This window comes from Macaca fascicularis, chromosome 12 (genome assembly GCF_037993035.2).
Source record: "Macaca fascicularis isolate 582-1 chromosome 12, T2T-MFA8v1.1".
Lineage (NCBI taxonomy): Eukaryota > Metazoa > Chordata > Mammalia > Primates > Cercopithecidae > Macaca > Macaca fascicularis.
In genome coordinates, this window is record NC_088386.1 from 45,873,116 (window position 1) to 45,886,804 (window position 13,689).

Sequence of the window (13,689 nt, forward strand, 5' to 3'; positions counted from 1 at the left end):
TTTTCTTGCTGATTTGTTTGAGTTCCTTGTAGATTCTAGGTATCAGTTCTTTGTTAGATGTATAGACTGTGAAGATTTTCTACCACTCTGTGGATTGTCTGTTTACTCTGTTGATTGTTTCTTTTGCTGTGCAGAAACTTTTTAGTTTAATAAAGTCCCACCTATTTATCATTGTTTTTGTTGCATTTACTTTTGCGGTCTTGGTCATGATGTCTTTCCCTAAGCCAATGTCTAGCAGGGTTCTTCCAATGTTAACTTCTAGAATTTTTATGGTTTCAAGTCCTTGTTCTATCTTGAGATGATTTTTGTATAAGGTGAGAGGTGGTGATTCAGTTTCATTCTTCTACATGTGGCTTGTCAATTATTCCAGAGCATTTGTGGAATAAGGTGTCCTTTCCTCACTTTATGTTTTTGTTTGCTTTGTTGAAGATCAGTTGACTGTAAGTATTTGGCTTTATTTCTGGGTCCTCTATTCTGCTCCATTGGTCTATATGCCTATTTTTATACAAAAACCATGCTGTTTTGGTGACTGTGGCTTTATAGTATACTTTCTAAGTCAGGTAATGTGATGACTCCAGATTTGTTCTTTTTGTTTATTCTTGCTTTGGCTATGTGGGCTCTTTTTTGGTTCCATAGAAATTTTATGATTGTCTTTTCTAATTCTGTGAAGAATGATGGTATTTTGATGGGAAGTGCATTGAATTTGTGAATTTCTTTTGGCAGTATGGTGATTTTCACAATATTGATTCAACCCATCTATGAACATGGGATGCGTTTACATTTGTTTGTGTCATCTATGATTTCTTTCAGCAGTGTTTTGTAGTTTTCCTTGTAGAGGTCTTTTACCTCCTTGATTAGGTATATTCCGAAGTATTTAATTTATTTTTTTGCAGCTATTGTAAAAGGGGTTGAGTTCTTGATTTGATTCTCAGATTGGTCACTATTGGTGTATAGCAGAGTTACTGATCTGAATGACACTTGAAGGAGCTGTTCATTTTCAGATTATATAAAGGTAATTAAAGAATTAATTGGGGCAAATGAAACATGGGATTTTGAAATAAACTATGTAGATTTACTAAAATTGACTAAATCGCATTCTAGTACAAATTATTTGCAGCTTTATTAGTTGCATAATTCTAGGTCACCTCTGGTTGCATTTTTAGACTCACCTTTCAAAAGTACATTTTAAAAATGATCTTCCAAGATCAAAATCTCTGATGTACAGTTAAGGTCAACAGTCAATCTTCCCTCACTAAGACAGTATCTCTTTGGTCTTGCATAGGGTCTTCCACTTTTTGTCTTCACAACATTGTTTTTGCCCAATGTTCATCCTATTGGTTGCCTCCTAGTAACAATGCTATGAAATCAATAACATTAAACTCTGAAACTCTTCATCTGCAAGTGCAAAACATTACATTACAGGTTATCTCTGCCACCCCAAGTCCATTTGCTCTGTTATAATTGTTATTGCTATAGTATTCCTGTTCTTGTCCTAGTACTGCATTAATCCAAGTATCATAGTCACCATAGGAGCTGACCTGCCATGTAATTCCTCTTGCAGCCCCTGGAATGTTTCCAAGCATGCCTTAGAGCAGTATCATTGCTTGGAAATGCCTTCTGCTCACAGGGAAAGAAGGCTGGCTAGGAGACTGTTTGAGGATTGTTATATTTAAGAAGGCATCAGATTGATTTACCATGGCTTTATAATTATTTTTTTCCATTTAAATATCTTTTAGACTTCCTTGGAAGACTGCTTGATTCTATCTACTTTAAAGAAGTCCTGTTTTCTCCAATCTCCTACCTAACCTTGCAGTAAGTAGATCCCGAAAATAACTGGTGATAAAAATGATAACAGGCACTACTGATAATGACCTGTTCATTCAAGATGGATTTCAAACCCAAACTAGGAAACAAAAAAGCTGGAATACACCTGTTCAGCCCAATGACAATCTCAAGTGACTTTTACATACAGGCTAGCCATCAGTAAACAGATAATGGTGCCTGGTCATTTCACCACCTTGTGAGACAGATCTGAGATGTGACCCAGATGAAAAGTTTTGTAGGACAGAGCAGGAGTTATCCAGGTCTTCCTCCAAGGTCATTCATTTCTGTGTCAGATAACAAACAGGTTTCAATAAGGATTATTTTATAAATTGAGCAACCACAGATTATTCCTTGGATAGGTGAAAATTATTTTGGTGAAAAGGATAAGAGAAGTGCACTTCAGCTGATAGATGTTTCAATTTTTCTGAGAACAGAAATGTATTTAACAGATCAGAATCATTTTGGTAAATTACATTTCAATGCTGAGTCATCTACACAGCAGTGCGGTAGTGCACGCCCTTTTGAAAGATAAATTCTACAGCTGCATTATTCAAATCTCTGCATTAGAAATGGCTTGAGATGAGCTCTGAAAGGAACTTAATCCATACACAAAACCTTCTAGCTTTTGCAGTTATTTTTTACAGAGGAAAAAGTTCCAAAAATCTTAGAATCTCCAGGAAATATTTACACTAAAAGTAACATTGCTGTGAATGACTGCCTTGTTTTAGACTTCACAAAAATTGTGACTGTGACTACCAGATGGATAAGAATGATGCAAAATTCAAGATGGCATTGCTGCGGCTGGTTGTTACATGAAATTGAATAAAATTCCAACTATTTTGCTGCTTAATTTGACTCACCCTCATTTTCAGTTTTATTCACTTCACAGTTGCATGAGAAGCAGTGTGATATTTGAGGATAGAGGTTCTCAAACTGTCTTCCCAGGCCAACAGCATCAGCAGCATCAGGGAAGTTGTTGAAAAGCAAATGTTGTGGCCCTCTGCTGCAGACCTACTGAGTCAGGAAGTCTGGAGGTGAGGCCCAGCAATCTGTGCCTAACAGTCCTTCATGTGCTTCTAATCACGTTACCATTTGAGAACCTTCCTACTAAAATCTCTGGAATTAGGAGAGTCTGCAATTCACGGAATCAACTGGATGAACATAAATACATCCTCCAACATCTCTGAATCTTAATTTCTTATGTGAAAATTGAGGAGTGTGGGCTACATGATTTCTAATGTGCTTTTCAATTCTGTAATTCTGCACTAATACTTCCACATGGAAACTTAAATTCCACTGTAACAGCTCAGTGTTGAAAGTCAGAAAGCTGTGATTTCAAATTCTAGCCCTACTCCTTAATAGTTGTGTCCTTCTTCCTATCTATGTTTAGCCTCTCAGAGCCTTAGTTTCCACATTTGTCAACTGCAGATAACACTAGTGCTTATGTCATTAGTTGTTTTTTTTTTTTTTTTTTTTTTTTTTTGAGATGGAGTCTTGCTCTGTTACCTAGGCTGGAGTGCAGAGGCAGAATCTCAGTTCACTGTGACCTCCACCTCCCAGGTTCAAGAGATTCTCCTACCTCAGCCTCCCAAGTAGCTGGGATTACAGGCGTGCACTACTGTGTCTGGCTAATTTTTTTTTTTTTTTTTTTTTTTTTTTTGTATTTGTTGGTTGAGATAGGGTTTCATCATGTTGACCAGGCTGGTCTCGAGCTCCTGGCCTCAAGTGATGTGCCCACCTTGGCCTTCCAAAGTGCTGGGATTACAGGCGTGAGCCACCGGGCGCCCGGCTATGTCATTGATTTTTGAGGGTTAATGGAGATAATACACGTAGAGTGCTAAGTATAGTTGTTGGCATAAGACCTCAATAAAGGATAGTTCCTATTTGGAGGTGAAGCTCTGAAAAAGATGCTTAATTTTCAGTCATACAATTAGAAAAGAGACTTCCCTTTGAAAGCCTATGTAGCAAGGAGCAAAGACTGCAAGATTCAGAACAAATGGGCATTTCAGCTTCAGTTACTTGTCACTAACTGATTTAGGCTGTTAGAAAATGCATTGGCACTTAAGATTTCCATTCTTCTATGAAGAAAAAGATGCGCATTTTTTCACATTATTTGGATAAACTACAATTATTTTAAAATATGAAAAGAAATTCAGTAAAATTTTGGTGAGACGATAAGATGCTAATGTGATGGTGGTAATGTGTTTTTTCTTTGCAGCTTTATTTTTGTTTGGTCAAAAAAAGAAAACACAATTGTTTGCAGCATATTTGCAAACAATCAACTAGGAAATCATGCATTAATTGTTCAGATGAAAGCATGATGCTGCTCATATTTATCTGTGTTTATCGCGGCACCAGACGGCCTGATTGGGAAAGTGCTTCGTAGCAGGAGAGCCCAAGACACAGCAGCTAAATAGATGCCTCTTTAATGTGAGGTGTTCAGTATCAGATGGGGCTTTGTTGACCTTGCTCCTAAACACAATGAGTCTGTGTGGAGGGCTCTGTGCAGCAGCGCCTAGGCCTCTGTTTTAGTTCTTAATTTCTTTCACGGCATCAAAAGGCTTTTCTATTCAAAAGCTTTTCTTTTTCTTTTACTCCTGAGCCTCTGCAATTGAGGCAGAACTGCAATCTACCAGCAGCAGCCTTTGTTCTGGCCTTTCAGGAGGCTGGGGAACAGTGTGAGTCCTTCCTAATTAGCCTGCGGACCAATGAAATAGTTCTTTGAGCCGGGAGAGGCTGCAATCCCACAGCCCAAGTGACAGAAAAGGGGGGAAAGGCCTCTTTAATTAAGGCCCAACAAAACCAGCTAAAAAAATGGTATTTTGCTCTCTACAAATGTCTCTTTTAAATCCCTGTAAATGCTGGCACATGCACATGCTTTTAAACTGTGCCTTCCCTTTCGCCAATGTACTGTTGCTCTGCTTTGGCTAAAGACTGCAGAATTTATTGGTCCATAAGAGTTTAGGACCCAGCAGCCTTGGGCTGTGTCTGTGTTTGCATTTGCACGAGAAGTACAGGCTGTGCTAGAGGCAAAGAGCTGATAATCAGGAGATTGTCCTCACTGGTAAAAGTGATGCATGACAGCCCCACCTTATAGGCTTGGCATTTACACAGGACATTCACAAATGTCACCGCACAAAAACCCTGCCAGCACTGCAGATGTATTAATTTATTAGTTTCTTCCATTGTTTTGTTCCTCATTTATGTCTTTTGACTGCAATGCATTTATTTTTTTCTTCACTGAACTCTTGAGTTGCTTAATATTGCACAGGTTAAGAAGATAGTTTTGGACATGGCACTATGTGTTATCCTTTCAGACCACCTTTTACGTATGTGGTAACTTTATCTTACTATGCCTGAGTGAATGATTAGGTTTTGCTCCCTTGTTTTTAAACTGAAAATACTTTCCCCTAATTTTAAAATTATAAACATTTGTTGCAAAAATTTTTTTAAAGATATCTAATGCAGATAATTATAAGAAAAAAGGTACTGCCATTTAGAGATAAGTACCATTAATATTTTGTAGTAAATCAGTTCATCTGCATATGCTCATGCAAGTTTACACAAATAAAATGTTTTCATACATATTCTTGTCACCTAACAACATGTGTGGATGTGCATTTAAGTCAGTACATAGGACTGCATTACCATTTTTAATGGCTGTATGTTACTAGTCTTTTGAAGAATAAAAAAGACCATGATTAGACATAATTATTGTGTTTACACCTATTTAAGATCTGATTAGATTCCTTTGAATACATCACAACATTAGATAATTTCAAATTCACACTTCAATGAAAGTTTTTATCTTTTGTAGGTAATATAGTCTTGACAGAAATATATATGATAAAATAGAATAATTGCATTTATTTTATATTATGGGAGTAAGAAATACACACGAGCATACACAATGCTTTTATTTTTAATTTTTTATTAAACAGAATTATTGTTCCAGCAGGACAACTGCAGGTAATTTGCTTTTAGTCAGCAAATGTCAATGGTCTCTTGAAAGCTTTCTTTGTGAATATCTCAAAGTAGTTTGGTTCGTTTAAGTAGTCTGTGCCTATAAACACCAAACATTCAGTCAATTTACTACAAAGCTGGTCAAACATTTGAAATGTTTAGCAGATTTTTTGTTTGAGCTGATTATGAGCAGGGCATCATGTGGACACATTCTGAGTAAATGGGAACAGAAGGAAGTAGAATAACTCCTTGAACTCTGTTCTATTTACTCTCCAACACCTATCCTAAAATATGTATGCCTCTAACACGGACAACATCATATAAAGTGTGATACACTGGGGGAAAGACTAGACATAAAAACAGGCTGCCAAAGGTCCATTGTTTCTACCCACAGTCAATACTTTCTGGCCGCTATCTCATTATCTATAAAAGAAGGAAAATGTCTCAAAGGAAAACTGTAAGGATCAAACGTGATAATGTCAATAGCTAGTACTTCATATTTTAATTATATTCAGAAAAGATTCTTTAAGTACCTACCATGTTTTAGGCTTGGTGAAAAACAAAACAAATTTTATTTCTGTAGGATATCATAGCATACAGAGGACTATCACATATATGATCTCATTTTTTTTTTACTGAAACTTGGAGTCATTGCTGCAATTATCATCCTCATTTTACAATTGAGGAAACTGAATTTCAAAGGTAAAAAAAAAAAAAAATACTTTAAACCTGCAAAATTTGCTAAATTTTAGAGTCGAAACTCCACCTCAAATTTTCTTATTCCTAGTTTCAGGACTAATGTCCAAGCACCAAAGCTTAGCAAGATCTTGAAACAACATAATGAGTGCCTTCAAAAATGAATTTACAGATGCTTAGACATTTTCTTTTTATGACCATCTCATCGATGAAAGTGTGACAGTTAAGCACAATGGAAACCTGTGGAGATTTTTCTCTAAGTGCTATAGCTGCTTAAAGCAAAAATTATGGTGCCTGGTGGCCCAAGGAGGCGAACTGTGAGAAGAGGAAAATGTAGTTTTGGAAGTGTGGAGTTTGAGGTGAGGTTTGTACATCCACAAAGAGACACCAAATAGGCAGGTGAAAATGTGGTTGAGAGCTCAGAAGAGATGCTTGAGCTGAAGTCGTCCAGTGTGAAACTCACACATCTGAGTTAGCACCTGGAGCTGTTGGCACGGGCGAGATGGCTCTATCAAAACCTTCTTGGTGCTCACATATATCCAGAAGTAAAAAGAGGAAGAGCATTAAAAAAAAAATGAAGTCCGGGTGCGGTGGCTCCCGCCTGTAATCCCAGCACTTTGGGAGGCCGAGGCGGGTGGATCACGAGGTCAGGAGATGGAGACCATCCTGGCTAACACGGTAAACTCCGTCTCTACTAAAATTACAAAAAAAAATTAGCCGGGTGTGGTGGCGGGAGCCTGTAGTCCCAGCTACTCAGGAGGCGGAGGCAGGGGAATGGCGTGAACCCGGGAGGCGGAGCTTACAGTGAGCCGAGATCGCGCCACCGCACTCCAGCCTGGGCGACAGAGTGAAACGCCCTTTCAAAAAAATGAAAAAGCAAACAAACAAAACAAACAAAAAAGAGAAGTCCTTAGAATGGTGCTCAGAGAAGGAAGAAAACTCAGATTCTACAACATAATGCAAGGATGTGGGGAGACTATTGCAACAGGGCATGGGGGACAGGAAAAAAGAAACTAGTACATGTTGGCTGTCTACCATGGCCTAATGTGGTGGGGGGCACAATCATGCAGTTACATACTTTCACATGCATAATCTTGTTTAATTTTCCCAATTATCTTGTGAAGTCCACTGGCGCTGGGAAAGTTTTGATAATTTGCCCACATGCATCTCATTAGTGCTGGAACTGTCCAGGTAAGATATGGCTGACTCTAAAGCCCATGCTCAACAGCATTACATCCATCATTACATCCATGTGCAGAAATCCATAGAAAATAAGTGAAAGAAGGAGATGAGATCATTGGTATCTTTGGGTGATAGCTATCTCAGTAGAAAGAAAGAGAAGTTTAGAGGGGAGAAAAACAGAAAGGAAACAGAAGCAATGATTATAGATTATGTATTCCTTAAATTGACTCTGAATGCCAGGAGAGGAATGTGTGTCATTCCCGACAAGAACAGTTGATTATCTTTTAATTATTTCAAAACAATTCAGAAAATCTAGGAAATAGGGAGTCCACTAAAGGGAGGAGAGTGAATTATCTTGAGGCTCATATGACAATCAATTTAACGTTATATAAATGTAAAGGGAATGATTAGCACTACCTTTCCTAATATTTACTCTCCTCCTGCTATTTTTGTACCATGAGCAACTCAATTTCTTTTCTCTAACAATCTTGTTTTGTTTTGGAGACAGGGCCTCGCTCTGTCGCCCAGACTGGAGTGCAGTGGTGCCATCATGGCTCACTGCAGCCTCGACCTTCCAGGTTCAAGCAATTCTCATGCCTCAGCCTCTCAAGTAGCTGGGATTACAGGCATGCACTACCATGCCAGATAATTTTTGTATTTTTAGTAGAGACAGTGTTTCACCATGTTGGCCAGGCTGGTCTTGAACTCCCGGCCTCAGGGGATCCACCTGCCTTGGCTTCTCAAAGTGCTGGGATTACAGGCATGAACCACCACAGTCAGCCCACAATCTTGTTTCTTTAATTCAAATTTTTAGCTCTAAAAGGCTCTTCTTGAAGATGTTTTAAAATTTTATATTATTAGTCTCATTCTGGCTCCTAAATGCTCACCTGATTTGCAAGAACTGCCTGTAAGCCTGAGATTGGCATTGATAAGGAAAGACGTTGAGAAAGGATGTGTGTACAGAGCTGGGGCAGTCACTATGGTGTGCTTGCTGCATCCAGCTATGATGGGTTTTGATGGCTGTGAATCATCAAGAGCAGAAGACAGCCCTCAGTGAGACTGCACACTATCGACAGTAATAATGCTTCTTCCTCAGCTTTCTTTGCATATTTCTTTTCCCCGGTAAGTCAGCCCAGGGTCAAACACTGAATTGGCAGGCAGGGACTTCAGCAAGTCAGTCCAGGTCTGCTTAATGCAGGAGCTTATGTGAGTATGGTAGCATCTGGAGTCCTGGGTTGAGGCCATCTTCAAATGTTCCCCTAGAAGAGCCACGTCACCTGAAGATGTGATGACAGAGAAAATTGTGGCAAAGGCTCTGGAGCCCATTGAGATTATGGAGTGATGTTCTGAAGTGATCTTACAGTAATGGAGCCGCCTACCTGCTGCCCAGAACATGGCCAATGACGCTTTGCCCTACAATTCTGAAGGTAAGTCTGCCAAGCTCTGGCAGAGCAGAAGGAATGTCACAAGGATCTGCCAAGTAAAGCACAGCAGTGAGGCCCACTTCTATGTGTGCCAAGGATGTCAGCCTGTAGCGGAAGGTAGGGGGCCAAGACAAGCCTTGTGGAAGAGCTATGTAAATAGTGACATGATTCTGTGGCACCAGGTTCTAGATGTGTTAGGATTAGGTGAACTTGGTTAAAGCAGAGTCATAGTCTTTTTTGCTTTATTTTGCTTTTTGTCTTAATTTTGTTTTGTTTAGTGTATTCTACCTTTGCCCCTCTTACACATGGGCTTTCTATATCTGCATTTTGTTTTGCTTTGTTTTAAATGGACAAAAACAGCTTCTCTCAATTCACAATCAGAAGTGGGTGGTCTTTCTATTATTCCCAAATAAAAGTAAAAATAAAAATAAATGATGATTTTCAGCTTCGGGCTGGAGTCAAATTGGGCAATGTTACATTTTCTGTATCTCTCTAGTTCCCTTTAAATTGAAATACGTTACGTGTAACAAGAGAGAAAGATTAATAATAAAGTAGAAATCAAGTAAAGGAAGGCCAAATTGACTTATTTATCATAGTCTGTCAAAGTAGTAATTGACATAAAATTTGGAAAGACTGTTAGAAAATTGTGAGGGAAACCAGAACATATTTCAAGGTAGAATTAGAAATGAGTGAAGAGAAATATTAGGCTTGCAACATTTCAAAGGGTCATTTTATTGTTGTTCTTTCTTTCACTATGATTTTTATTTTAACTGTTAACTGTATTGGCACTTTTTTTTTGCCCACTCTACTCTAGTTCAGTCCTGAACTTATAAAGACATGACCCTAGTTCCGTCCTCAAGGATGCATCTTGTGGTTCGTTTGACAAGTCTTTGCATCTTTTAGAAATTTTGAACAATCGATGCTTAGTGAATGCTTGTTGGACAGATAACCATGTGCAGGGAATGGATGGAATGGTGTATTAGTGTTCTTCAGAGAAACGGAGCCAGTAGGAGATATATCCTATTGCTTCTCTCCCTATATATGGACATGAGAGAGGATTTATGGTGGAAATTGGCTCGCAAGATTATGGTGGCTGAGAAATTTCAGGATATGCCCTCTGTTCACTGGAGGCCCATGAAAGCTAGTGGTGTAATTCAGTCCTAGTCTGAAGACTCAAGAACTTGGAGCTCCAGTGTCCAAGGACATAAGAAGATGGAGGTTCCAGCTTAAGGAAGAGGGAATGAGAATTTGCCCTACTTTCACTTTTTTTATTCTCTCTGTGCACGCCCTCAACCAACTGGATGAGGCCCATCCACAATGGGGACCTTCTTTATGCAGTCTGCTGATTCAAATGCTAATTTCTTCTAGAAACACACAGGCATACACAGAAATAATGTTAACCAGCTATCTGAGCACCTCTTAACCTTGTCATGATGACACAGAATAAACCATTATGCATGGCTTCATTGAGTAGGCCTCCAGATAATTACTGGGGATCTCTTACTTGTTCCTACCGCTTATATTTCCTTTTTGATCTCCGCTCCTTCTCTCTCCTACTTCTTTCTCTCTTCCTTCTCTCCCTCCCTTCATTCCTTTTTCCCTTTTTTCTTGTTTTGATTCTTTTTTTCTGTTTCTTTCCTTCCTTCCTTCCTTCCTTCCTTCCTTCCTTCCCTCCTTCCTCCTTTCCTTTTTTCCTCTCTTTTCTCATCTGCTTATTTCTTTTCCTGTCTTGCTTTGAAACACTTTTTGTTCATTTGCATATAATTTACTTGTTGATTTCTAAAATTTAGATGAACATTGTATAGTATTACTGGGGGCCACAGGGGCTGAAGTGGTGGTCCAGGGTGCTGGCTAAACCACTCACAATAATAACAGGGGTGACCAGCATTTTCATAGCTGTTTGTCTGGAGTGGGTTTTCTATGATCAATCAGCATCCTAAATCTCTGAATACATTTGCCTCAATGTATTCTGTAAGCCATTTACATTTGGATAAACATCCACACAGGAATTCTGAAGTGATTACGAAAATTGAAACAATGCAGGGCAAAATGACACATTTTACAGGGGATAAGACTCTACTAATGGTACAGTATAATCTATTCATTGTATTATGGCCCTGTGTTCTCTAAGGAGTGTCTGAAATCTGTGAGATATTTCTATATCCAAATTTACATTGATCTCTCAAAAATTTCTCTGAAGGCATTAATTGCAAAATAGATCAAGGTTTTTTCTCGGTTTCATTCTACTTGCCGCAAGTGCTCTGGGAGATTACATTTCTCTGAGTGAAGTCAATGAAGCCCTGAGATTAACATTCGCCCAGGAGGGATGGCCAGCCCCCGGAGAGCTTGGCCTATGCACTTTGAATTGTACAGGCCAGGGAAAAGAGCTTATAACTCAAAAGCTCACAAGCAGGATCTACCCAATTTTGTCCTCGTCTCTAATTCTGCTTTTTTCCTGCAGTTTTTTTTTCCTTCCCTTTCTGCCTCTTCTCTTCTTGCCACCTTTAGCATGACCACTCCAGTAAGGACGTGAATGATAAGAAAGCAAAACAGCCTGATTGCTAATGCAGAGAACGTTTTAATGGTCTGGATAGAAGATCAAACCAGCCACAACATTCCCTTAAGCCAAAGCCTAATCAGAGCAAGACTCTAACTCTCTTCAATTCTATTAAGGCTGAGAGAAGTGAAGAAGCCACAGAAGAAAACTTTGAAATTAGTTCATGAGGTTTGAGAAAAGAAGTCATCTCTGTAACATAAAAGTGCGAGGTGAAGCAACAAGTGCTGATGTATCTTGATAAATTTAATCAAGCCAGCTTGTGTACAGGCATATCACATTTGATTGCACTTGACAGATACTGCATTTTTACAAATTGAAGGTTTGTGGCAACCCTGCATTAAGCAAGCCTATCAGTGCCATTTTTCCAACAACACACATTCTCTTTGGGTCTCTGGGTCATATTTTGGTAATTCTCAGAATATTTCAAACTTTTTCATTATTATTACATCTATTATAGTGATTTGTGATCATCACTTTTTTGTAATTGTTTTGTGGTGCCATCACCCCCACCTATATAAGACAGTGAACTTAATCAATGAATTGTGTGTGTATTCTGAATACTCCACTGACCAAACATTCTCTCTTCTCTCTCCTGCTCCTCAGGCCTCCCTGTTTCCTGACACACAAAAATTTTGAAGTTAAGCCAATGAATAACCCTATAATGGACTCTAAGTGACCAAGTGAAAGGAAGAGTTACACACCTGTCACTTTAAATCAAAAGATAGAAATGATTAAACTTGCTGAAGAAGGCATGTCAAAGCTCAGGTGGGCCAACAGCTACGCTTCTTGTGCCAAACCATTAGCCAAGTTGTGAATGCAAAAGAAAAGTTCTCGAAGGAAATTTAAGGTACTATTTCAGTGAACAAACGAATAATAAGAAAGCAGAAGAGCCTGATTGCTAATGCAGAGAAAGTTTTAGTCGTCTGGATAGAAGATCAAACCAACCACAACATTCCCCTAAGACAAAGCCTAATCCACAGCAAAATCCTAACTCTTCAATTTTATGAAGACTGAGAGAGAGGAAGAAGCTACAGAAGAAAACTTTCAAGTTAGTTCATGAATCTTAAGGAAGGAAGCCATCTCTACGACATAAAATTGCAAGGTGAAGCAGCATGTGCTGATGTAGAAGTTACAGCAAGTTATCCAGAAGATCTAGCTAAGATCATTGACAAAGGTGGCTACAATAAACAATAGACATTCTATGTAGTCAAAATAGTCTTATATTGAAAGAAAATGCTAGGTAGGATGTTCATAGCTAGAGAAAAGAACTCAATGCCTGACTCCAAAGCTTCAAAGGACAGGCTGGCCTTCTTGTTAGGGGACTAATGCAACCGGTGACTTTAAATTGAAGGCACTATCCATTTAGCTTTCCAAAAATCATAGGGCCCTAAAGAATTAGGCTATATCAATGCTATCTGTGCTACATAAATTAAACAACAAAGCCTGGATGACAACACATCTGTTCACTTCATGGTTTACTCGGTATTCTAAACCCAGTGCTGAGATACACTTCTCAGAAAAGAAGATTTCTTTCAAACTACTGTGCTCCTTGACAATGCACCTGGTCACCCAAGAGCGCTGACGAAGTTGTATAAGCAGATGAATTCTGTTTTCATGCCTGCTAACACAACACCCTTTCTAAAGTCCATGGATCAAGGAATAATTTTGACTTTCAAGTCTTATTAGTTAAGAAATATATTCAATAAGGCTATAGTTGTCATAGATACAGATATTAATTAGATTTCTCAAATGGATTTGGGCAAATTAAATTGAAAATCTTCTGGAAAGGATTCAGTATTCCGGATGCCATTAAGAACATTTGTGATTCATGAGAGGAGGCCAAAATGTCAACATTAACAGGAATTTGGAAAAAGTGGATTTCAACCCTCATGGATGACTTTGATGAGGGGTTCAAGACTTCAGTGGAGGAAGTAACTACAGATGTGATAGAAATAGCAAGACAACTAGAATTAGAAGTGGAACCTAAAGATGTGACTGAATTGCTGCAATAACATGGTAAAACTTGACTGGATAAGAAGTTCC